The sequence below is a fragment of the Oryctolagus cuniculus genome, chromosome 7 (genome assembly GCF_964237555.1).
Source record: "Oryctolagus cuniculus chromosome 7, mOryCun1.1, whole genome shotgun sequence".
Lineage (NCBI taxonomy): Eukaryota > Metazoa > Chordata > Mammalia > Lagomorpha > Leporidae > Oryctolagus > Oryctolagus cuniculus.
In genome coordinates, this window is record NC_091438.1 from 96,986,811 (window position 1) to 97,013,380 (window position 26,570).

Consider the following 26,570-nt stretch of genomic DNA (forward strand, 5'->3'; position numbering starts at 1 on the left):
ACCAAGTCATCCTTATATGGGTGTGAATGTCCCCACTGACATCTTAATAACTATGTAAAATGCTTATCCCACTACTTTGGACTTAATTGAGCCTTTCTTGCCTCCAAGAGCCGTGCAGGAGAGTGGTTATTCTAGTGGCCCAGGTTCACATAGCAGTGGTGGTGCAGTGCCCATTATGCAACCACCTTGGTAATGGGTGTGGTGACATCAGAAATGTGCATTGGTTTTTTTCCTCAGTGGTGACTGTTGGGATGTCTGGCTGGGTGAGGCATAAGCTGTGGATCGACTGGTAGTGATAGCAGGTGTTGCATAGCACAGAATTCCAGCCCTAGGGGCATGATGGCTGTGGGGAACATTTAGCATAAAACATACACACTTGGGTCCAAAAACAGCTAGGTGGGACTGACTCTGGGCTGAAGGTGTAGGGAGCATGGAATGGACAGAATGCAACCCTTAGGATAGTAGCAGCTATGATGGTAGAAAACACACTTTTGGTTGGTGGTGTGTTAGTATCATGGTTCAATCCCCAATATGTCATTGTGCTGTAGCAACCTATCCTCTGGGGTTTTGGGTGGAGGAATACAATGCAAGTATCTTTTCTGACAACAAAACTGCACTGTAGACTTCAGGTCACTTTCTTAACTGGCTTCCAGGCTGTGGCAGCTGTGGAACTTTCCTGTTGCTAAGGTTGCTGGCTTCCATAATAATGAGTGTCATGAGGAGTCTTCTGTTTACCCAGTATCCATAATTATAATAGATAATTTTCTATTATAATATAATATAAGGAATTCTGGTTCTTCCTTGTAAAAGAGGAGGCTAGCATTGGCCGCTTCTATTCAACCACCTTGCTAGTCCTTTTCCAGGAACTAAAATATCTTATGTATCAATGTATCAATGTATCTTCATCAGACGTGGATTAGAAAGACCAGGCATAACTTCAAGAGACTGAGGAGTGTATTGTCATGTCTATAGCAGGCAGATTTCTAGAACCTCATTCTAAGGTCTGAGCCAGTATGTGGATTCCAATATTGAGAATGAGCCAGGGAGATCCTGGCCTTCCAATTTTTAACAAGTGGGTTTTTTTTTTTTTTCTCAGAATGCCCTATCATTCAATGCCCACAAGAACAGCCATAAACTCTTCTGGTGTGGAAAGATTTGTGATTCTAATTGCATCTTCATCGTGACATTTCTCCAATTGTTTTGACTACATGTGTCATATTTCTTTGGTGGATGTCTTATATGTAGTTGCATTAATGATGGTTCTTGTGTGTGTATATAATTTTTCATTTAGAGTTTACTGGAAATAGGAAAACAAGCAAAGTCTGTAATATAGAATGACTGAATTCCAGAAGAATTGGAGGTCAAAGGTCTAGTTAATTACAGCAAAAAAGATATGACTTCATGAAAGTTGATATCTAGAGAACTGGTGAGCAAGGAACTGGCACAGATAGGGCAGAGTCTAAATAGGGTAGATAAGAGCCATTTCTTTGCATTTCTAGCCTGTTTCATGGGCAAATGTAACTAGAACTGCAGTTGTGGTCTTATCGATAGGACCTGAATTGAAAATGCCTGTATACATCAATGTCAGGATTTCTGTATCCAGACTGGGAGTTTTCTTAAATGATCTAATTAGTTCAGGGATGTAGTCTATCATGTTTAGGACTCTGTAAATCCCTACGTCATACGTCATACATCAATCTGGATTTTTGTGAGGAAAATAGACGTATTCCACAGGAATAGGATTTTTTGAGATATTCTTAAATACTTTTATTTTTACAAGCATTCAAGACATAATGAGGTAGAAACAAAGGTCAAATGTATAGGGCATTTACAGTGTGTCACACAATGATAAACACTTCAGTTATTCACATTTTATTATTAGCCACCTAAGAGATAGGTGGTATTCATTGTAATTTAAAGAAAAGAAACTGAGAAATTATGTTGTCCAAAGTAACATAGTTTATAAGTGGAAGAGTAAAGTAGAAATTAGGTATGATCTTTATAGATCCCTGTACTCTGCTTCCTTTCCAGCAAGCCTTTACTGTTTATATTCCCGGTGTTGTATGTATTAAATGATATTTAAATCTTGAAAACACTCTTTTATGGTAGAGCTTATAATTTTTCATTTTTCATTGTGGATGCTGAGGCTTAGAGAGATTTACTCAGGGGCTTCACTTATGGAGATAGAAGTATGAGCAAGAGTTACAGGCCTTTAAGAGAAAGCAGTAAAGGCAAGGATTTTATATTACTATCACAATCCTACTCACAGCTGATGTATTTTTCATATTGCAGTCCAGATATAGTTAAAAAACACATTGCAGTTACCATAAATAGAAGGAGGAGAACTCTATGGATTAAGTGGTGGTAAATATCATACAGTTTTATTCAGTGTGAACTTCAGAGCTTCCAAAGAGGAATGTTTCCAATACTAATGTAGCATCTGTGCCTCTGAAAACAGTTCTTTCTAACAGTGAACAGCTTCTTATTTGGACAGTGCTGGCACTAAAAAGCATGACAGAAATGACTCTTGGCAACACCTTTTTGGGAAGGATAATATGGCAAAAAGAGTACATATGTAAAGCAGAGATTTGGCAGTTCTTGACATCCCTGCAAATTTACCCTCATTAAAAATAAAAGTTGAAGGGCTGGCACTGTTGCACAGCGGGTTAACCCCCTGGCCTGAAGTGCTGGCATAACATATGGGTGCCGGTTTGAGACCCAGCTGCTCCACTTCTGATCCATTTCTCTGCTATGCCTTGGGTAAGCAGTGGAAGATGGCCCAGGTTCTTAGGTCTCTGCACCCACTTGGGAGACCTGGAGGAAGCTCCTGGATCCTGGCTTCGGAGCAGCACAGTTCCGGCTATTGAGGCTAATTGGGGAGTGAACCACGGTGGAGGACCTCTCTCTCTCTCTCTCTCTCTCTCTCTCTCTCTACCTCTCCTCTCTGTGTGTAACTCTCACTTGCAAATAAATAAATAAATCTTTTTTGAAAAATAAAATTTGAGACATATAGCTTTCCCCTTAATTTCTCCTAGGATAATCTCTGAATTCCCATGTTGAATAGAAAATGCTAAAATATCAACATCCCTATGAATCACTCCCTTACCCCAATAAACCCAGAAATTCAACCTCAAAATTCTGTAGTTACAAGCCCACCACAAGTGTGTTTCTTTTAACACGTGACAATATCCATGTACACTAATGCTGCATGTTAGTTTTCTCCAGAGGTTGTAAATAATCTTACCCAATATATGTGGCTTTTTGAAAAAATGCAGAAGTAGACAAAAAGCTTTGAAAAGAAAGTATCTACTTCTTCCCGCTTCATGAACTCTTTAGTCTGATTATTGAACCCAAGATAAGTAAACCCAAGCGTGTTTGCTCTTAATTAAAGCTCTTTTCATGGTGTACCCAGAGGCACCACTTAGGAGTGTGCAAACCAGATGAGTTCAATAGTAAGTACTCTGGTTACTTCCCCAAAGATTATCTATGCATTTTTGTCTTGAGAAATTGAAGTTAGAAACTTAAGCAAGAATGTTTAACACTTAGGAGGGAAGTTAGTATATGTCAGTTAATCTTACGTATTTGTGTTTCCACGACAGGGGTTTTACAAAGAAACTGTCATACGGGGTGGGAGTCTTGGAAGGCAGCACACGGTGGTATGTTCCCATGTAGGCTGTAAAGTTTTAGTCATATGTTCATTGTGGGAATAAACAAAAATGGAAAAATTATAGTAGTACTCCAAAAAAAAAAAAAAGGATACCTCAATAAACTGTCATAAAACTAGAAAGCAAAGACTTCAGTTGGCTCTTCAGTTGAAGGAACAAATGGTGAAAAAAAGCTGTTTGTTTAGATTGTTTCAATAACAGTCAGAGACGAATAAATAAGACTTCCAGCCCTATCCCAATTCCCTATATTTATAACTTATCTGTGAGACTTTGGGTTCTTCATGTTTCTGATTTTTTTAGTTTTTTTTTTGTTTGTATTAATAATAAGCAACTTTTAGATTCTATACAAATCTCCTCATGCCTTGTACCTTTTAATCTTTACAATATCATGAAGCTTATATTATTTCCTATTATACAGATCAGGAAACTGAAGATCAGAAAGGTTAAGTACTTGCCATACTTGATACAACTAATAAAAAATTTATCATCCAACTCATGTCATTCTGAAACCAGTTCTCAAGCATTTAACCTGAGTGGTTTTAAGGACTAAGATAATGGCTGAATTCATATAGTAGGGACTTAAGATGTGCTTTATTAATTAAACAGATATTTATGAATGTTTCTACTATGTGCCAAGTACTATTCTTTACTTTTAGGCTATAACAGCAAGTTACATAGACAAAACCCACACACTTGTGAAACATTAACATGTCATCTGATGACACTGAGCTGACAACTTGAATAAAGTGAGGGAGCAAGCTACATAGAAATAAGTAAAAAGAATATTTCAAGCAGAGGGGAAAAATAAGTACAAAGCATTGGTTGGAGTATTCAAGGAACACTAAGGGGCTCTCTCTGGCTAGAATAGATTTAACTATGGAAACAGTACTAGGATTTTATTCTGAATGAGATTGGAAACTATTATTGAACTTCTAAGCTGAGGCATGATACAATCTTAATTTTTAAATAAATTGTACTCTGATGCTTACTAGGTTGTAGGGTAAATTATTAGATTGATGCCAAGTTAAAATAGGACTTGTTTATGGATTGCAGAATGTCAAAGTTTTTGATCTGAGTAACTGAAAAAAAAAATGGATGTGACCTTTATAGTGGTGAGTAAGGATAGAGGTGGGATAGAAGTATAAATAAGAAAAGAGGGGTTCACTTTGAAAATGTTGTATTTGAGATGCTTATTAGGTATCTAAATGAAAATTCCAGTAGTCAATTGACTATACAAATCTAGAATTCAAGGGAAAGGTTGGGTTAGAGATATGCTATTAGTCTGAATATAGTATTTAAAGAATGGAAGTGGATGATATTACCTGGAGAGTAAATTTAGCTAAAGGACAAGGAGATATGAGGCCTTGGGCACTGTAGTAAGAGTTCTGGAAGTTGAATAGGAACCAATAGACAAGATTAAAATGATCTAGAGAACTGAGAGCGTGCTGTCCATTTATAGTGAATTGTTTTTCTTCACGGCCTTTCTGACACAAAGTAAATGAGTGATTTTTCTCACACCAACCAATTCTTCAACTCTGTATACCAACTGGGAGTCTAACAATTCAGTTCAGTCCTGACAGTAACTACCTGTTGTTAATGCAGACTCTCACATGCTAACTACTCAGTCCCACAAAAGCATCCTCCACTCTAATTTAGATGCCAATGACAAGTCCTGGGCCTCTTATACTTTTGACTAACTGGCTGTAAACCAGGAATTCAAAAGACCCTATCCTTAGGTTCATTAATTTTATAGAGAATCTCACAGAACTCAGAAATATTCTTTTCTTACATTTACTGGTTTATTATAAAGGATGTAGCTAAAGTACAGCCAAATGGAAGAAATGCACGGGGCAATTTACAGTGGATTGGTGCCAGGCTTCCCAACCTGTCATGCTGCATCACCTTCCCAATATCTCAGTGTGTTCATGAACCTAGGAACTCTTTGAACCTCTGTTTTGCAAATGACAGGATTTCATTCTTTTTACCACTATGTCATAGTCTATAGTGTATATATACCATAATTTCATTATACAGTTTTCAGTTGATGGACATCTGGATTGATTCCATATTTTAGTTATTGTGAATTGAGCTGCAATAAATATGGGGGTGCAGGTCACTTTTTCATATGCTGATTTCCTTTCATGTCAGTAAATTCCCAGGAGTGGGATGCCTGGGTGATATGATAAGTCTATTCAGATTTCTGAGGTATCTCCATATTGTCTTCCACAGTGGCTGCACTAGTTTACGTTCTCATCAACAGTGAGTTAGGGTACCTTTTTCTCCACATCTTCACCAGCATTTATTGTTTGTTGATTTCTGTATGAGAGCCATTCTAACTGAGATAAGATGAAACCTCATCGTGATTTTGCATTTTCCAGATGGCTAGTGATCCTGAGCATTTTTCCGTGTGTCTGTTGGGCATTTGGAGTTCTCTTGTATTCTTCAAGTATGGGTTGAAAGGTTCTGTAGATGTCAGTTAGGTCCCTTTGTCCACAGTGGCTATTAACTATAGTTTCTTTTTTGATTTTCTATCTGGTTGATTGGTCCATGACTGAAAGTGGGATATTGAAATCCCCTGTTACTATTGTATTGGAGTCTATTTCTCCTTTTAGATCCATTAACATTTCTTTAAAATAGCCATGTGCCCTATAATTGGGTGCATATATGTTTATTATAGTCACAGCTTCCTGGTGAATTGATCCCTTAATCATTACATAGTGCCCTTCTTCATTTCTTTTAAGACTTTTTATGCTAAAGTCTATTTTGTCTGCTATTAGGATGGCTACACCTACCCTTTTTTGCTTTCTGTTATCATGGAGTATCTTTTCCCATTGTTTCACTGTCAGTCTCTGGATATCTTTGTTGATGAGGTGTGTTTCGTGTAGGCAGCAAATAGGTGGGTCTTATTTTTTAATTCATTCTGTCAGTCTATATCTTTTAACTGAAGAGTTGAGTCCATTTACATTTAAATATACTATTTATAAGTAACAAGTTGGCCCTGCCATTTTCCCCTAATTTGGAGAGTGAGCCAACAAATAGGTCTCTCTGTGTCTCTTTCTGCCTTGCAAAATCAATAAAATTTTAAAAACTCAATCCTTTTACATCAAATAACATTTTAAAGAAAGTGAAACACAACTTACAGAATGGGAAAAAGTATTTGGGATCACATCTCTGATAGAAGTTTATATCCAGACTGTGTAAAAAACTAGCTCCAAGAACAAAAGAGAGGCAAGGACTTCAATAGATGTTTCTTCAAAGAAGAGTTTCAAATAGCCAATAAATATATGAAAAGATGGTGAACATCATTTGTTGTTAGGGAAATGATGCCACTTCATATCCACTAGTTTGTCTATAGAGATATATATATTTTCATATATATTATAAGTATATAATAGTTATATATTTATATAGTTATAATAAATATAGTACATATACATTTCAATTTTAGTGCATGTTCTTCTGAAGAGAGAACAGTATATACAATTTCCATTAAAGCAAGTGTTGGTAAGGATGTGGTAAAATTAGAATCTTCATAAACTGCTGATGGGTCTGTAAATACTATAACTGCTGTGGGCACCAGATTCTTAGTTGCTCAAAAAGCTCAAAATAGGTGAGCTAGCAATTTCACTCATAGGTATATAACCAAAAAGAAAGAAGAAAGAAAAAAAAGCAATGACTCAGATATTTGTATGCCAATGTTCATTACAGTACTATTCACAGTGATTAAAGGTAACCAAAATGTCCATCAGCAGATGAATGGATAAGCATATGTTGTATATACTTTCTTTTTTTAAAGAGACTAGCAGTTTTTTTAAAAAGATTTATTTATTTTTTAATTATTTGAAAGGCAGAATTACAGAGAGATGGAGGCAGAGAGAGAGAGAAAGGACTTCCATCCGAGAGAGAGAGAGAGGACTTCCATCTGCTGGTTCTTTCCCCAAATGGCCACAGTGGGCAGAGCTAGGCCAATCTGAGGCCAATGAGCCAAGAGCTTTTTCCAGGTCTCCCATGGGGGTACAGGGGTCCAAGGGTTGGGGCCATCTTCTCCTGCTTTTTCAGTCCATAGCCGAGAGCTGGATCAGAAGTGGAGCAGCCGGGACTCGAACCAGTGCCCATATGGGATGCCAGCACTGCAGGTGGTGGTTTAACCTACTACGTCCCAGTGCCAGGCCCTGTATATGTTTTCAGTGAAGTGTTATTTGGTCTTAAAATGAACTATGTATTGATAAATGCTTCATCATGGATAAACCTTGAAAACATGCTAAATGCAAGTAAATATACCAGACAGAAAAAGATAAATATTATGTGACTCAACTTATGTAAAATACTTGAGTAGGCAAATTCATACAGACAGTGGATTAGAGGTTACTGAGGGCCAGGAAGAAGGGGAAATGGGGGATATTGCTTAATGGTTGCAAAGTTTCTGTTTAGGGCAATTAAAAAATTCAAGTAGCAGGGACCTGAATTATGGCACTGCAGGTTAAACTACTGCTTTTGACTGAAGCATCCCCTTTGTCCCAGCTTCTGACCAGGTACTGCATTTCTGATCAAGCTTTCTGCTAATGTGCCTGAGAAGGCAGCAGAAGATGGTCCAAGTACTTGGGTCTCTGCCACTAATTTTGGAGACTAGGATGGAGTTCCTGGCTCCTGGCTTCAGCATGATTTAGACCTTGCTGTTGGATTGTGAACCAGCAAGCAGATGGAAGATTTTTCCCTCTGTGTTGCTCTGCCTTTCAAATAAATAAATAAATCTTAAAAAATTAAAATAGTTATGATGGTTGCATAACATTGTGACTAATTAATGCTACTGAATTGTATATGTATAAAGTTGTTAAAATGACTAATTAAACATTTATATATTTTCCCACAATAAAAAAATTAAGAATTCAGGTTTTTTGTTTCTCTCCAATATTCATACATTAGCTTTTTCCTATGGCTAGTTATTTATTCCTTATCCTGCTACCCTAAAGTAACAGTACCTGAAGTTTCTCTGACCTATAGCACTATTTTGAGCTATATTTTCATTCAGTTGCTTTCTTTTTTTAAAATGTGTATTTATTTTTCATCTATTTGGAAAGCATAGAGAGAAGGAGAGATATATTTTATCTGCTGGCTCACTCCCCAAATATCACAAAACTCAGGACTGTGCCAGACTGAAGCCAAGATCCTGGAACTCTATTTGGATCTCCAACCTGAGTGACAGGGGGGTCCAAATAATTGAGCCATTATCTGGTAACTCCCAGGATGAATTAGCAAAAAGCTGGATTAGAAGCAGAGTAGCTTGGTACTCCAGTTGGCACTCAGATGTGGGATGTGGGTGTCCCAAGCAGCAATGTAACCTGCTGTACCACAATGACCACCCCCAACTTGTTACCTTCTTTTCCAGGCTAATAGCTCCAATAGTGATTTTTCTCCTCTCATGGTGACTCAACAACCCTGCAGCCTTTTGGAGACTGGCCTGAGTGATAACATTGTGGAAATGTAATGTGCGTTCAGAATTCTATGTTGCTGGCTTTAACTTTGCTCTTGACAGATGAACTAATATCCAATATGAGCAGAGCTGTAGGAAAGACATAATGTCCCAATATTTCCTTTCCTCTCTCTCCTAGAGAAAGAATTGGTGAAGGTCAGACCTTTATAAAGTACCGGTCACTTTCAGCTTCTTAAATTGCGATTTGAAGCTAGTTCCTGGTCCTATAAACTTAAAACAAAAAAGAAACCCAACCAAAGATGAACATAATGATAATTAGATGGCTCTTAAACCATTAGGTTGCCTCTTAAAATTCTTACCTGGGGCGAGTACACACATTCAACACCTTCACTCCACGTGCAGCCTCTCACTATGCATTTATAACCAATTATGTTATGTACAGAGTTGTCAGAGTGCTTTAGTTAATGTGGCTCATTAAAACCTCATGGAGATAAATAACTCACAGATCCCTGCTGGCCAAAACACTTCTTCTGGTCAGATTTTCACTGTTGACAGACAATGGGAAGTTGATTAATCAGCAAATTTTACAGGGTTAGAAATAACTCAAAAATTTACAAACTACACAGGAACTTTATGAAAGTCATAGATTGCCATGCAGCGGAATATGACTTTGCACCACTACCCCCGTAAAAGGGGAGGTGTTTGGGGCAGAGAGGCAGTCAAGGAAAAATGTCCTGTTAAACTTTTCCTGTTTGTAATTGTGTGATATTGGGAAGTCTTTTTTTGTTTGTTTGTTTTTGACAGGCAGACTGGACAGTGAGAGAGAGACAGACAGAAAGGTCTTCCTTTTCGTTGGTTCACCCCCCAATGGCCACTGCGGCCAGCGCACCGTGCTGATCCAAAGCCAGGAGCCAGGTGCTTCTCTTGGTCTCCCATGCGGGTGCAGGGCCCAAGGACCTGGGCCATCCTCCACTGCACTCCCGGGCCACAGCAGAGAGTTGGACAGGAAGAGGAGTGACCAGGACAGAATCTGGTGCACCTGGAGTGCTGGTGCCGCAGGCGGAGGATTAGCCTAGTGAGCTGTGGCACCGGCTGGGAAGTCTTCTTAACCTCCCTATTTCCATCTCCTTCCTTGAAGCAAAAGTTGGAGGCCATAGGAAGGTGATGGCATAGCTCTCAGGTAAGTGAGCATTAGTTGTTGGTACAGAAGGCACTGTTAATGTTTCTTTCCTCCTTTTTTTTTCAGAGGTAATGGTTCTAAGTATACGAACTATATTAAATATTCCTGTTCATAGGACATATGCTAGCTCCTCCAGCTATGACATTGTGGATGAGCAGAGTGAAGAAGCTGAGTGTATCTAGAAAGAGATGTGAACTACCTAAACTACCCAGCTAGCTGGGTTTTGATATTTAAAGAGGGAGACTCCTGTAACAGTTGTACTTTACCTCAGTTATCTGGAGATGGTGTTAGTCAACAGGCAAGTCCTATTTGTTGGCACAGGTAACATCTGACTTGACAAGTACTGAAATAACCTGTCTTCAAGCAGCCAGCCTCGCTTCCTATAGGGCACGCACAACAAGGTGGACAGTTATAACATGTGATAGACTTGGTTCTAAGCAACCTGATCAGGATGTGTGGAGACCATTCATTATCTACTTTGTGTGTGCTTGGTGAAGATTCATCATACAGTCTGGAGAGAGGTGACACAGGCTCATATTCAGGAGTAACACAGTCTGGCTCTAAGTCATTGTTAGGAAAAACAAACATTCACATATACATTTTTAATTTTATTTAATTTATTCAGCATTTATTTTCAGGCATGTTATATACAATTTCTCATTTTACTCATAATTACTTTATAAGATATTAGTATCTCAATTATACAGAGGAGATACAAAAATCTGCAAAAAGACTAAACAAGTTGGTATCCCAAAAGTATTCTTAACTACTGTTTATGCTGTCTCCCAGTTCCACACAGTTCTATGAGTAGCTAAGAACTTTAATTCTAAATATAATCAATTTAATTTGCTGTGGAAAATGTAATAATTCATTGACCTATTCAGTCCTTTATTATAAATAGGCTGATAGTTCAAGTTGAAGAAAATACAATTGAGTACAATACAAATGCATGTCTCATGTATAAAGAGGATCTAAGGCTTTTTTAAAAAGCGAGATTTAATGAAGAAATAATGAATTTGAAAGTGCGAAGTATAGTGCGTGGAACAAAGTAGGGACTAAAAAAATCTTAAGTTATTCTTCATCTGTATTTATGTAAATCCAACCTTTAGAGACTCAAAAGAAATTTGTTTGGAGTCTAAAGAATATATGTATTTCAGAAAATGGAAAATATTTTAATAATAGTTTAAAAGATTTTTTAAATTTTTCTCTAAATTTAGGTCTAGACATTTTACCTTTAAGCTATTTGTGTACTTTCACCCTTGACTATATTAAGACCAGAAGCAAAGGATAGGGATGAATTAGCAATGGGTGAATCCAGCTGTACTTTTGAGTTTACTGACTATCTCAGATGATTTTTCAAATGTTTTGGGCTCACTGAAATCCAAAACAGGTTTCAGCCATGCTTTTACTCTTAAGTTTGGAGCATGTGCAATTTAAGGGAAATTTAATCCATATGTTTCTGATTCGTTTACACTTAAATAGTCAAAATATTGTTTTTAATAGTTATTTGATGCCCAAGTAGCCTTTTGAACCTTTTAAATAAGCTTTTAGATGCCTGTATTTCTCCTGAAAACAGGAAATCTTGTCTTTCCAAGGAGGTAAACTAATTTATACATCTGAAAATTCAGGTTCAGTTGAAAACACCCAAAACCACAGGTTTTTACTGGCCTGTCTGCTTGGCAAATGAATACTCAGCTGTAGTCTACATGTTATTTGAATGCATCTAATTTTTTTTTTTTTTTTTTTGGCTAGGCAGAGTTAAGACAGTGAGAGAGAGAGAGAGAGAGTTATGTCTTCCTTCCGTTGGTTCACTCCCCTAATGGCCGCTACAGCCAGCGCTGTGCCCATCTAAAGCCAGGAGCTGGATACTTCCTTCCGGTCTCCCATGCGGGTGCAGGGACCCAAGTACTTGAGCCATCCTCTGCTGCCCTCCCATGCCAAAGCAGAGAGCTGGACTGGAAGAGGAGCAACCGGGACTAGTACCTGGCACCCCAACTGGGACTAGCACACGGGGTGCTGGCGCCACAGGCAGAGGATTAGCCATGGGAGCTATGGTGCCGGCACATCTACTTTTTTCTATATGTTTGGACTGGACGTCCATTTCAGCTGATATTTGGCTAGTTTGAGTGATAGATTTTGAGTCTTTAAGCATGAAATTTACTTCTATTTTAATTTTAGTATAATTATTTTAATATTTAATTCATTCCAGCTTTACTAATTGGTAGACTCACATGGCTATTTATTTTTCCATGTATTTCACACATGGTGAGCTTTTTGTGGCTGTCTTTTAAAAGATTTCTTTATTTATTTGAAAGTCAGAGATATACAGAGAGGAGAGGAGAGAGAAAGAGAGAGAGGTCTTTCATCCACTGGTTCACTCCCCAGTTGGCCACAACGGACAGAGCTGCACCAATCCAAAGCCAGGAGCCAGGAGCTTATTTCAGGTCTCCCATGTGAGTGCAGGGGCCCAAGGACTTAGACCATCTTCTTATGCTTTCCCAGGCCATAGCCAAGAGCTGTATCAGAAGTGGAGCAGCCAGGACTTGAACTGGCACCCATATGGGATGCCAGCACTGCAGGCAGTGACTTTACCTGCTATGCCACAGCGCTGGCCCCTGTGTCTGTCTTTTTTCCCTTCCTTTTTTTTTCAGCAATTATTTACATTTTCTTTAAATGTATGAAAATATCTGACCTCCAATAGAACTATGCAGACCTTCATTTAAAAGTGAAAATTATATCTCATCTGGATACCCAGAAATTGAAAATCACAATAGACTTACAGGAAATTAAACAATACAACTTGAAAAAAATCAAAATGGCTACAGGAAAAATGTGTTTAATTGTTTTTACTTATTTTGTGATTTTTTTTTTAAAGGGCAAAGATACTTCTGGTTTCTCTAAGCAAGTGTCTTTGCTACACTGCCTCCTCTGCTGTTCCCCAAATACAGTCACCATGCTCTCTGTTCAGAACCTCTATTGCTTGTTCTTTACCCCTGGGAAATCAGTCTCCTGGTATCCAGAAGCTCTTTTGCTTCATTTAGCAACCCAAAGAACTCAACAACTGAAACCAACCAATCCAGTTATGTATTGGGCAAAGTATATGAATAGATAATTCTCAAAAGTAGAAATATAAATGGCCAATAAATATATGAAAAAATGCTCACTATCACTATCCGTAAGGGAGATACAAATCAAAACCATGATGAGATATCAGCTTATCCATGTCAGAATGACTACTATCCAAATGACTGCACCAAATGCTGGCAAGGATGTGGAAAAATGGAACTCTTACACACTGTGGGTTAGAATGTAAATTGTACATCCATTGTGGAAAGCAGTATGGATAGTTCTTTAAAAACTACAAATAGACTTACTGTATTACCCAGCAATGCCACTACTGGGTATATGCCCAAAAAGACATCAACTCACTGTATCAAAGTGGTACCTGCTCCACTGTGTCTATAGCAGTACTGTTCACAATAGCCAAGACATGGAATCCACTAAGGTGTCCATCATCAGATGAGTGGATAAAGAAATGTGATACACACACACTGGGATATTATTTATCTATAAAAAGGAATGAAATTCTGTCATTTGCAGCAAAATGGTAGTAACTGGAGGACATCATGTTGAGTGAAGTAAGCCAGACAAGAAAGACAAATACCATGTGTTTTCCTTTATATGCGGGAGCTGAAAGAAGAAAAAAAGAAAAGAAAGAAGAAATGCTTGTGTGTATCAGTTTTGTTGCAAATACAGTGTTTTGTTAATCTTTAAATCTTTGTCAAATAAACTGATATGAATTATATCCCTGTATAGTAGTTTTTTAAAAGAATTTTTGTAGATATTACATGGATTAAGCCTTATCTCAGTTCTCTTTTGGGTATTCATTTCCTAGTCTGCATTTTATCCTTTGAAATGATTTCCTATTTGTTTCTTGCTGGTACATAGTAATCCTCTTGATTATATATGTTGATTTTATACCCAGTAATCTTGCTTAATTCTCTTATTAGTTTATATTTATTTTGGATTATATTGGATTATCTCTGTATACAATAGTGTCTTCCACATATATTACCAGTTTATTGCTTAAAAACTGGACCTTACTTAAAAAATAAAAAGACCTTGGACTCAGAAACTGGATTCCCTGGGCTCAAATCTTGGCTCTTGCTTAACCTTTACTAACTATATAACCCTGGACAAATGATTTAATCTTAGCCTAATTTCCTCATCTGTGAGACAGAGATAATACATCAAGGGAGTTTAATGAGTTAATAAAAGGTATATGAAAAGGACATAACATAAAGGGAAAGACCTTTCCATGACCACTTCATAGAAAATAGACTTCCTTCACTCACCCTCTCATATTTTTGTATTCTTTACCCTGCTTTATTTTTCTTCATAGCACTTAATGAATCTTTCTATCTCTCCTTACCCCTATATATCCATTTCTTGTCTTTCTCCACAAAGTAGAGTATAATCTTCATGAGAGTGGATACCTGTTGACTGTATTTTATTCAGCACCTAAAAAGGTATCTAATATTTAGTATATGCTCAGAAAAGTTTTGAATGAATAAGTGTAATTTTTTTAGCTTACCTGCTTCTATTCTCCTATAACCATTTCTACTTCAAAGCATTTATAAATGCTTATTATTAGGAAGCTGGATGTCAATTAATGAGATTATGACATATACTTAGTCACTGTTGTATAAACTTAGATACACCACTAAAACTCTATGTGTCTCATTTTTCTTGTTTATAAAATAGAGATCAATAATAGTAGGATACATAAGATTTTTGTGAAGATTGAAAAAAATACAAGCAAAACCATTTGCTCAGAGTCTGGTATTTAGTAAGTCCTTCATAAATGCTGGCCAAAAATTCATTAAATGAACTTTGGAGAGGGGATATAAACGTATGTGAGGTAGAGAGCTGTTTGGGGAATAGAGTCATACTTTCTCTCCTAAGGAGTTTATAGCTATTACTATATAGTTTCACAATACATAGTTTTGACAGAAGTTCACCTAGAGAAATATCACACTGTAGCTGAAGGACATTTAGAATTGATAGGTCAGGAAAGCCTTAAACTGCGCTGTCTAGGGCAAATAGAACTTACCAGTAAAGGAGTTGAAATAGAATAGAGTGGTGCACTAGCATGCAAAAAGGCACTGGAAGCATGAAATAGTGTGATCTGGGTAATGTAGTTGTCTTAGTATGTTTGAGCTGCTAAACAAAAAAATCAATGATTGAGTGGCTTATAAGCAATGGAAGTTTATTCACAGCTCTGGAAACTAGAAAGTCTTCCCAATTAATTGCTAGCATGTACTCTGTGTTCTTATATGGTTGACAGGAAAGGCATTTCTCTGAGGTCTATTTTCTAAGGACACTAATCTCATTCATGAGGGCAGAGCCCTCATGACGTAATCACAGCCCAAAGGCCCCCACCATCTAATGCTGTAGCCTTAGGTGTAAGGATTTTCACATGAATTTTGTAGGGACACAAAAATTTAGATTATAACAATATTGTAGCAAACTATTGGTATCGTAGAGACTATAGCTGGATCATAGGTTTAGGCTGATTTTCAACATTTTTCTTGATGGTAGTACACAATCATTGAAAAATTCTAAGGGGAATGATAGCAGATTTGAGTTGTAACTAATCAATCAGAGAGATGCAAGGGCATCTAAAGTCAAGAGAAGTTTGTTCGAAATTCAAACCACAGATGGAGGAAGTTCTGTGTCCTTTTGAATTTCACTGAACTTTTTGGTGAATGAATAAAGAAGAGAAGGGGGTTGTTGGATTTTCTGATTGTTTTTTTGCTTAAAGTGTCTACTTCAGGTGTATTATTTTAGTTTATGGATCCTTTTTCTTGCTTATATCTTTACTCTTTATCTTGATACATAGTACAAGATACAGAATTTAGCTCCTTTTTTCCTTTGTTTCTCTTTCAGGAAAAAATATGTCAAATTTTACAATAAAAACTTCTTTTGGGAAGAGAGAAGAATGCTTTTTGTCTACTACCAAACTACATTTCTCTGGTGGAAGTTGGCATAAAAAATGAATTGGAGAGGATCATTATCAGAGGCAGGTAGACCAGTTGTGAAGCTGTTACCACAGATAAAAACTGCCAAGGGCCTTATGTAAGTCACTATAGTGGAATGGTGAGGGAAGGATATATTTCAGATATATTTCTGAGATTTAATCCATGAGACTGAATCTAGTGACTACATAAACATAGGTCAGTTGTACACGGAAATGTGACATGAAAAGGTTTGGAAAGGGTGGCAAAGGGACACAGGATTGTGATTGTAATTCAAAATTTTGTTTGAGATAAATGAACACTTAAGGGTGATATTCTTTAATATTCAAGATAAATAAAGAAGTACATATTTTGGGGTAAAATTTGTGAATTCAATTTTGGGAATGATGTATTTGAAATACTAAGATAGATATGTTGCTAAAGTACTTAGATTTATGTATTTAGAAGAGTGAAATATATAGATGAAGTATTTAGAAGAAGAAATACTTAAAATTTAAAGGGATCTGGACTAGGGAAGCTAAGTTTGGGAGTCAGGGACTATGCTTAAGTGCAAGTCCATGAAACCCAGCTACAGGGTTTTAACCTAATAGGAAGTTGTTTTTATTATATAACAGGAACTCCAGAGTTAGGCTAGGCTCTCCAGTGTGGGGGTTCCCAGATATCACCAGTGCCTCAAGTTTTCTTGTTTGGTTGGTTTTTGTCTATTTACTTGATTTTCTTCAGTGTCTTTGGTCAGGTTTCCAACAAGCTGAGTCTAAGATAGGGATTCACATAATGAGAATCACTAAGGGAATATTCTATAGGAAAAGCCTCTGAGGAAAAATCTGAGTCAGGGCAGAAAAGGGGAAAGAGCATATAGTCTCTGAATAACTAACTTAAGTATTAAGAGTGAACCATGCATGAACCAATGGTGTACATATCATGAACCAAGAGTTATAATTAATCCAATTCTATAAAAAGAAGGAGCTTAAGGAATATGAGGCTCTTCTTTCAAGTAGATTGACTTTGAAAGGAAAAAGGGGTCAGATGGTAGAGGAAGTGGGTTAAAGGAAAGTTTTAAATGGAAGAGCTGTTAAGGTGAATATGTGAATAGGAAGCTATGAGAATAGAGGGAAGATCAGAAATTTAGAATGAGAGGAATTAGTTGTTGGAGTGATATGATAGACTTAAGAGGGAATCCAGAGTGCAGATTAAAGATTAGTGTTAAACATAGGATCGGGCAGCTTTTTACTGATCTAGAAGTGAAAGACATAAAAATAAGTGGTGATTCATGAGGGTGGCAAGTGAGGAGCTGAGGATTTTCTATGTGACTACACTTAAAATTATTTTCTCAGTGAAACACAGAAAAAGATCATCTGTTGAGCATGTGTGTATGTGGAGTAGGAGGGTTCAGTGATGGGAGGATGGGGAAGATATGTAGAAGGCTTAAGGGTGGTGAAAGTTTGGAATAGCCACTGAGGGAAATAGGAGATATCTGACTTGTGCTGCCAGAAACATTACTTGGCAGCTTTTCAGGACCATCTGAGGTTGAAGATCATCAATTTTAGTAGTAGCAGCAACAGTTAGATGGTCTTCTCTAGCAATGCTTTAGTTGGGGATAGCATCTGTGGGTGAGGAAGGCTATTAAATCAAGAGGATTTATACACCCGGTTGATATTCTGGTTCAGGTTTTTAATACTCTCAGCTGTCAATCACATAGAGACTATGGACATACAAAGATGTCTTTACCTCACTTAAGTGGTAGAATGTTACATTATTTTTTGGTTTGGATGGATTTAGGAATCAGCTAGTAAAAGGCTCAACTTTTCCTTTGGTTATTTGGTGTTGAAGTTATTATTAATTACTGTTTATAGAGTAAACCAGATGGGGTTGCAGAGATGGATGAATCTTTAAGGGTAAGTTCAAAGGACAAAAAAAAATGGCCTACTTTCTGCAAGTTCATTTGGGATATATTTGTGTGCACTTGATACTCCTACAGCCCAGAGCTTCTAATCTATTCTAACTTCTGTGACCAGATAAATGTCTTTCAGACACATCACTATCTAGAAATCTTTAGTGCTTCATCATTTCCTATAGAATATGATCTAATTATCTTAGCTTGATGATGTGAAAGCCCTCCCTAATTTGGCCTCAACCTATGTTCTTTTATTTTCCCACTGCTTCCTATTCTTCAAGTATGGTTTAGTAGTTAAGAACACAGGATTTATATTTGTATTTTAACTTTGTTTTTCAAATTAACAGCTATGTGATCTTAAGAAATTTAACTCTCTTAGTTTCTAATTTTCTCATGAATAGCATTGGGGTAGTGATACATATCTAATAGGATGATGAAGATTAAATGAAATAATAAAATATGCTTAGTTTGGAGTATAGCATATTTATAGTATTTTCTGACATTATTTAATTAACTCAATTTAGTGTATGGACATTGTTCTAAATACTTTGTAAGCCCACTTAATCCTTATGACAATCCTTTGAAATAAGTAATATTATCCAAGCTCCACAAATGAGAATAGTGAGGTATAAGGAGGTTAATTAACTTATATTAAAATCTATTAAAGGTCAGAATTATGTTTCAAAGCCAGGAGTCTGTCTTCAAAGGCATATTTTAATAATATAAATCCTCTCAATAAATGGCAACTATTGGTAGTAGTACTCTACTGTCCCTTAAACATGTCATTTATATTTATTTCTACCTCCTTGTTACTGTTCATGTCATCTACCATGGTACTAAAGCCCTCCTTTTTGTGTAAATCCTCTGTCTTTTAAGGCCATATCAATGTCTATGACTTCTATAAAACTTTCCATGAGACCTCAGTTACTAGTGATCCTTCTGTATGAATCTCTGGCAGTTGTTACTTACATAATTAAACTGACATTCTTGTTTTGATATTTGCCTATATTGCATCTGTCAAATGGTGTTAATAACTTATCTGTCTTGGAGAGTTATTGTGAGGATTAAATGAAAAGTATATGTAAAAGAGTTTTGAGGGTCTGTGCAGAAGTTAGAAGTGCATAGCATGCTGTCTCTAAATACTTTTTAAGGAAATGAATAAATGAATTAATGGAAGTATGAAAGAAGAGATCAAAATACTTAGAAATGACCTATGCTACTTTTAATTTGTTTTATCTTGAGCTATTTCCTTAAACACTCTGAGTGTCGTTTTACATCTGTAAAGCAGAGATAAGTTAGGTATATTGGACACTTATAAGGAATGCAGACTTATGGATGTCAGCTTTGGATAAGTACAAAGGTCTCTAAGATAGAGAAGCAAGGCAAAGGGAGACAGAGTAGAGACATAAAAGTATGTTGGAGGTTATAAAATACAAACTGTTCAGCTTACCTTTTTGTTCAGTCTAGGACCTGATTGTTCCTTTAGCCAATTAAAATATGCTAAAATTTCTTAGATTCATATTTTTGACAAATATATCAGTGACTAGCATATCTGAAGTTCCTCTGTTGGCTCCAGGGATAAGAATTCCAGCCAATTTCTCATCATGAAAGTTCAGCTTGAACTTAAATTCCCTACCCACAAGAAAAGTCCATCCAAGATTTCACATGACTGACATGTAGCATTTTAAGATTTGTGTAACCACATAACCATGGATTTCTAAGTATGTGAAAGTTCTTGATTTTTAGGCTTACTAGTCTAAGTCCAGCCAACTTTCACATTTTTTTCCTTTCCTGATTTTTTGTTTCTAAAATAAACCACCAGTTGCTAAGTTCTTAAGAGCTTATGACATGCTCTTCTGTCTCAGGTAACTGTCACCTTTCTGTTTCATGACCTGATCACCCTAAGTCACTTGCTGTTTCTCTTTCTATTGTATCCTGAAGATTAATCATTATGTTTCACTCTGGGATCTGTATTTGTTTGCTTAGAGTCTTCCTAGATGTCCTTTCCACTTTTCTTAGCCTTAACACAAATCCTATAGAATACATGTAGTAGGAATAAGGTAAAGAGAAAAATACTACCAGTAGAAGAGTTGAGGATGATGTGGTTAAGAAAAACTTGAAAATAAGAGACATGAAACCACCTTTGAAGAAAATAATTTTAAATTGTAGGGAAAGAGTATTCCATACACTTAGCTCACAAGAAATAATTTTATGCCTGTCCTATATCCATCCATGATCTGTAATTAGGTATGGCATTCACAGGCTTATCAAAATCCAGTGATAATTAGAATCTCTCTTTCTCTATCTCTTTCTCTAAGGATTTATTTATATATTTGACGGAGTTACAAAGAGAGAGGAAGAGACAGAGCCAGAAATCATCCATCTGCTGGCTCATACCCCAAATGCCCACAATGGCTAGGGCTAGGCCAGGCCAAAGACAGGAGTCAGGATCTTCTTCCAGATATCCCACATGGGTACAGGGGCCCAAGCCCTTAGGCCATCTTCTGCTGGGAGATGGAGTGGAAGTGAAGCAGCTGGGATATGAACTGGTGCCCATATGGGATACCAATGTCACAGGCAGCAGCTTTACTGTCGTAACACAATGCCAATCTCTATTTCTCTTTTTCCTTTTACACACAGGACCTGAGAAGAGACTATCCCAGCCTTTCCATAGTTGTCCGAAGTCCTAGAAGGTTACTAGAGGTACCTATTTGCTTCAGTTCCCTACTTAACTTCCACCACATATGACTAATTTGCTTAATTGTCCCTTGCTTGGGCTCTGGTACAAGGATATTATTTTCCCCTTGCTTCTTCCATGATGAAATATGAAGTCTAATCTTGAATCCTAGCCAGGAGGCTAGGGATCCTCATTTCATTGGGTTTTAGCTATTTACTTTGTTTTAAATTGAGTCTGATTTTTCCTTGAATATTTAATCTTCAAATTTAAATATTTTTAAGGGATTATTTATTTGAGAGGCAGAGTTACAGAAAGAGAGAAGGAGAGACAGATAGAGAGGTCTTCTGTCCACTGGTTCACTCCCTAAATGGCTGCAACTGCTGGAGTTGGGCTGATCTGAAGCCAGGATCCAAGAGCTTCTTCTAGGTCTCCCACGTGGGTTCAGGGGTGCAAATACTTGGGGTGTCTTCTACTGCTTTCCGAGGCCATAGCAGAGAGCTGGATCAGAAGTAGAGCAGCCGGGACTCAAACTGGTGCCCAGATGGGATGCTGGCATCATTGGTAGAGGCTTAACCTATTACACCACAGTGCTAGCCCCTCAAATTTAAATCTTAAAAGCTTACTTGATATGAAAACCACTACTGCTTAGAAGTCTTGAGATTAGTGGGATTTGTGTAAAAGTAATATATACTACTTCTAGGCTTGGCCCATTAACTGTGTAGGTCAGTGTTTTCTCATACCAGGTAATATCAAAATTCATAGAAAAATGAAATTAAAGGGTACGTTTATTTTTGTGTAAAAAGTTTTAAGTCCATGCATAGATTTTTTAGATTTTTGAGCTTTTTAAAAATTTTTTTTTAAGTTATACACGTTTCATCTATTTCATATATACAGATTTGGAACATAGTGACACTTCCCCCCTCTTCTCCCTCCTGCCCATGCTCCAAACCTTCCTACTACTCTCACTCACAGTCCCACTCTTAACTTTTACAAAGATGTATTTTCAGTTTATTTAATGATCATATAGTTAACTCTACACTAAATAAAACAGTTCAACAAATGGTATGAAGAGAAAAAAAAAAAAACAAACCTGTTCTTCTATAGAAGGGATAAGGGCTGTAAACAATCATCAAATATCAAAATGTCTATTTCACTCCAATAAATTACATTTCAGGTACTGTATTAGTTACCTCGGGTCAGGGAAAACATATGATATCCATCTTTTTGGAACTGGCTTATTTCACTGAGTATAGTGGTTTCCAGTTTTGTCCATCTTGTTGCTAAAGAGGAGATTTTTTTCAGCTGAATATTACTCCATAGTGTATATATACCATAGTTTTATCCAGTCAACAGTTAATGGACATCTGTGCTGATTCATATCTTAACTATTGTGAATTGTGCTGCCATGCACATGGGAATACAGACAACTCTTTCACATACTGATTTCTTTTGGTTTGGGTAAATCTCTAGGAGTGAGATGGCTGGATCATAATGTAGGTCTATATTCAGATTTCTGAGATATCTCCATACTGTCTTCCACAGTGGCTGTACCAGTATACGTTCTGACCAATAGTGGACTGGGGTACGTTTTCCCCCACATCCTTGCTAGCGTTTGTCATTTGTTGATTTCTGTATGTGAGCCATTATAACTGGAGTGAGGTGAAACCTCATTGTGGTTTTGATTTGCATTTCCCTGATGGCTAGTGATCTTGAGCATTTTCTCAAGTGTCTGTGAGCCATTTGAATTTCCTGTCTTGAAAAATGCCTGTTCCAAGTCCTTTGCCTATTTCTTAACTGGATTGTTTTGTTGATATTGAATTTCTTGATCTCTTTATAGAGTCTGGATATTAACCCTTTATCAGTTGCATACTTTGCAAAAATTTTTTCCCATTCTGTCAGTTGCCTCTTCACTTTTCTGAGTGTTTCTTTTGCAGTGTGAAAGCTTCTCAGCTTGATATAATTGAATTTGTCACTTTTGTTTTAGATTGCCTGTAATTCTAGGGTCTTTTCCAAGAATGCTTTGCCAGTGACAATATCTTGAAGAGTTTCCCAAATGGTCTTTAGTAATTTGATTGTATCAGATCATAGATTTAGGTCTTTGATCCATTTTGAATGGATTTTTGTGTAAGATGTAAGGTAGGGGTCTAGTTTCATATTCTACACATGGAGATTTAGTTTCCCCAGGACCAGTTGTTAAAGAGACTGTCCTTGCTCCAGAGATTGATTTTAGTTTCTTTGTCAAAGACAAGTTGGAGGCAGATGCATGAATTGATATCTGGAATTTCTATTCTGTTCCATGAATCTACAATTCTGCTTTTGTACCAGTATCAGGCTGTTTTAATTATAACTGCCCTGTAGTATGTCTTGAAATCAGGTTGCTTCTGGAATTGTTTTGTTGTACACGATTGCCCTAGCTATTTGGGGCCTCTTGTGTTTCCATATGAATTTTAGCAAAAATTTAGAATGAATTTAAGAAAAAAATCTATTATTTTTCTAGATCTGTGAGAATGTCCTTTGTATTTTGATTGGGATCACATTGAATCTATAAATTGCTTTTATTAGTATAGACATTTTGATGATGTTGATTCTTCCTAACCATGAACATCGAATATGTTTCTCTTTTTTAATGTCTTCTACTTCTTTCTTAAGTGTTTGTAATTTTCATCATAGAAATCTTTGGCATCCTTATTTAATTTTTTTGCAAGATATTTAATTCTTTTTGTAGTTATTGTGAATGGGACTGATCTTAAAAGTTCTTTCCCACTCATGACATGGTCTGTGTATACAGAGGCTATTGATTTTTCCATGTTCATTTTAAATCCTGCCACTTTACCAAACTCTCAGTGGAGTTTTTTGGATCCCTTATATAAGAATCATTTCATCTGCAAATAGGGCTAGTTTGATTTCCTCCTTTTCAATTTATATCTCTTTGGTTTCTTTATCTTGTCTAATGGCTCTGACTAAAACTTGTAGGACTATATTAAATAGAAAAGTGAGATTGGGCATCCTTGTCTGATTCTGGATCTTTGAGGAAATGCTTCCAGTTTTCAGCCATTCAATAGGATGCTGGCCATAGGCTTGTTATAACTGCCTTGATTGTGTTGGAGAATGTTCCTTCTATACCTAATTTGCTTAAGGCTTCCATAATGAAAGATGTTGTATTTTATCAAGTGCTTTTATTGTATCTATTGAGATAACCATATGGATTTTGTTCTTTAGTTTGTTATTGTGATGTATCACATTGTTTGATTTGTGAGTGTTGAGCCATCCCTGCATACCAGGGATAAATCTCATTTGGTCTGTGGGGATGATTTTTCTGATGTGTTGTTGGATTTGATTGGCTAATATTTTGTTGAGGATTTTTGCATCTATGTTCATCAGAATTTGGTTTATAGTTCTCTTTTTCTGTTGTATCTTTTTCTGGTCTTGAAATAAGGCGATGCAGGCTTCATAGAAGGAAATTGGGAGGAATATCCTTCATTTTTTTTTTTTTGGTTAGTTGGGCCAATGGTGTATCAATTTTGTTTATTTTTTCAAAAAACCAGCTCTTCATTTCATTGATTTTTTGCTTTCATTTTTGTTTATTTCTTCTCTAATTTTATTATTTATTTTCTCCTACTAATTTTGAGGGTTTTTGTTTTTCATTTTCTTTTTTTATAGAATGTTTTTATTTAATAAATATAAATTTTGTAAGTACAACTTTTGGATTTTAGTGGTTCTTCCCCCTATACCCGCCTTCCCACCCCCAAATCTCCTACTCCCTCTCCCATCCCATTCTTCATCATGATTCATTTTCAATTATCTTTATATACAGAAGATCAACTCTATACTAAGTAAAGATTTCAACAGTTTGCACCCACACAGATACACAAAGTATAGAGTACTGTTTGAGTAGTAGTTTTACCGTTAATTCTCATAGTACAACACATTAAGATCAGAGATCCTACATGGGGAGTAAGTGCACAGTGACTCCTGTTGTTGATTTAATAATTCACACACTTATTTATGATGTCAGTGATCACCTGAGGCTCTTGTCATGAGCTGCCAAGGCTATGGAAGCCTCTTGAATTCACCAACTCTGATCTTATTTAGACAGGGCCATAATCAAAATGGAAGTTCTCTCCTCCCTTCAGAGAAAGTTACCCCCTTCTTTGATGGCCCCTTCTTTCCACTGGGATCTCACTCACAGAGATATTTCATTTAGGTCATTTTTTTGCCAGAGTGTCTTGGCTTTCCATGCCTGAAATACTCTCATGGGCTTTTTAGCCAGGTCTGAATGCCTTAAGGGCTGATTCTGAGGCCAGAGTGCTATTTAGGGCATTTTTCAATCTATGAGTCTGCTGTGTGTCCTGCTTCCCATGTTGGATCGTTCTCTCCTTTTTAATTCTGTCACTTATTATTAGCAGACACTTGGTCTTATTTATGTGATCTCTTTGACACTTAATCCTATCTTTATGATCAGTTATGAACTTAAACTGATCATTTTAACTAGTAAGATGCATTAGTGCATGCCAACTTAATGGGACCCTGAGATACATTGAGAGCTGTTTTATTTGATACCTTTCCGGTTTCTGCTTATAGGCAGTGATTGTTGCTATAAACATCTCTCTTTTTTTAAATTTATTTACTTATTTATTTTTGATGGGCAGAGTGGACAGTGAGAGAGAGAGACAAAGAGAAAGGTCTTCCTTTTCCGTTGATTCACCCCTCAATGGCCACTGTGGCTGGCGCACTGTGGCCCACGCACCACGCTGAATCGAAGCCAGGAGCCAGGTGCTTCTCCTGGTCTCCCATGCAGGTATAGGGCCCAAGGATTTGGGCCATCCTCCACTGCACTCCCGGACCATAGCAGAGAGCTGGCCTGGAAGAGGAGCAACCACGACAGAATCTGGCACCCCGATTGGGACTAGAACCCGGTATGCCAGTGCCGCAGGTGGAGGATTAGCCTATTGAGCCGCAGTGCCAGCTAACTTCTCTCTTAACACTGCTTTTGCTGTATCCCATAAGTTTTGATACGATGTATTGTCATCTTCATTTGTTTTCAGAAAATTTTTATTCTCTTTTTTTCTTCTATGATACTTGTTCCGTCAATATCATCTTGTTCAGTGTCCATATGTCTGCAGATAATCTTGAGATTCTTGAGTTGTGCACATATTTTTATTGTAGTCACATCTTCCTGGTGAATTGATTCCTTAATTATTAAAAACTTCCTTTCCTCATTTCTTTGGACAGTTTTTATGTTAAAGTCTATGTTATCTGACATTAGGAAGGTTATATCTACCATTTGTTGCTTTCTGTTAGCATGGAATATCTTTTTCCATTGTTTCACTTTCAATCTGCAGATATTTTGTTGGTAACTGTGTTTCTTTTAGGCAGCAAATAGGTGTGTCTTACTTTTCAGTCCATTCAGTCAGTCTATATCTTTTTAAAAATATTTATTAATTTATTTGAAAGTCAGAGTTACACAGAGAGAGAGGAGAGGCAAAGAGAGAGAGAGAGAGAGAGAGAGAGAGAGAGAGAGAAAGAGGTCTTCCATCTGATGGTTCACTCCCCTATTGGCTGCAACAGCCAGAACTGTGCCGATCTGAAGCCAGGAGCCAGGAGCTTCCTCGAGGTCTCCCACGCGGGTACAGGAGCCCAAGGACTTGGGACATCTTCCACTGCCTTCCTAGGCCATAGCAGAGA

At 37.0% G+C, this 26,570-nt stretch overlaps 1 long non-coding RNA gene across 3 annotated transcripts in view; it reads left to right on the forward strand.

Moving 5' to 3' along the window:
- The window catches only part of LOC127493600 (uncharacterized), a 183,516-nt gene extending 158,028 nt beyond the window's left edge, over positions 1-25,488 (forward strand). For 2 of the 3 annotated variants that reach the window (XR_011390658.1, XR_011390656.1), the window contains 2 exons: positions 9,901-10,276; positions 16,226-25,488. This is a non-coding gene — a long non-coding RNA (uncharacterized lncRNA). The remainder of the gene's footprint in view (positions 1-9,900; positions 10,277-16,225) is intronic. The other variant, XR_011390657.1, reaches the window with a different exon arrangement.
- The last annotated feature ends 1,082 nt before the right edge of the window (positions 25,489-26,570 follow it).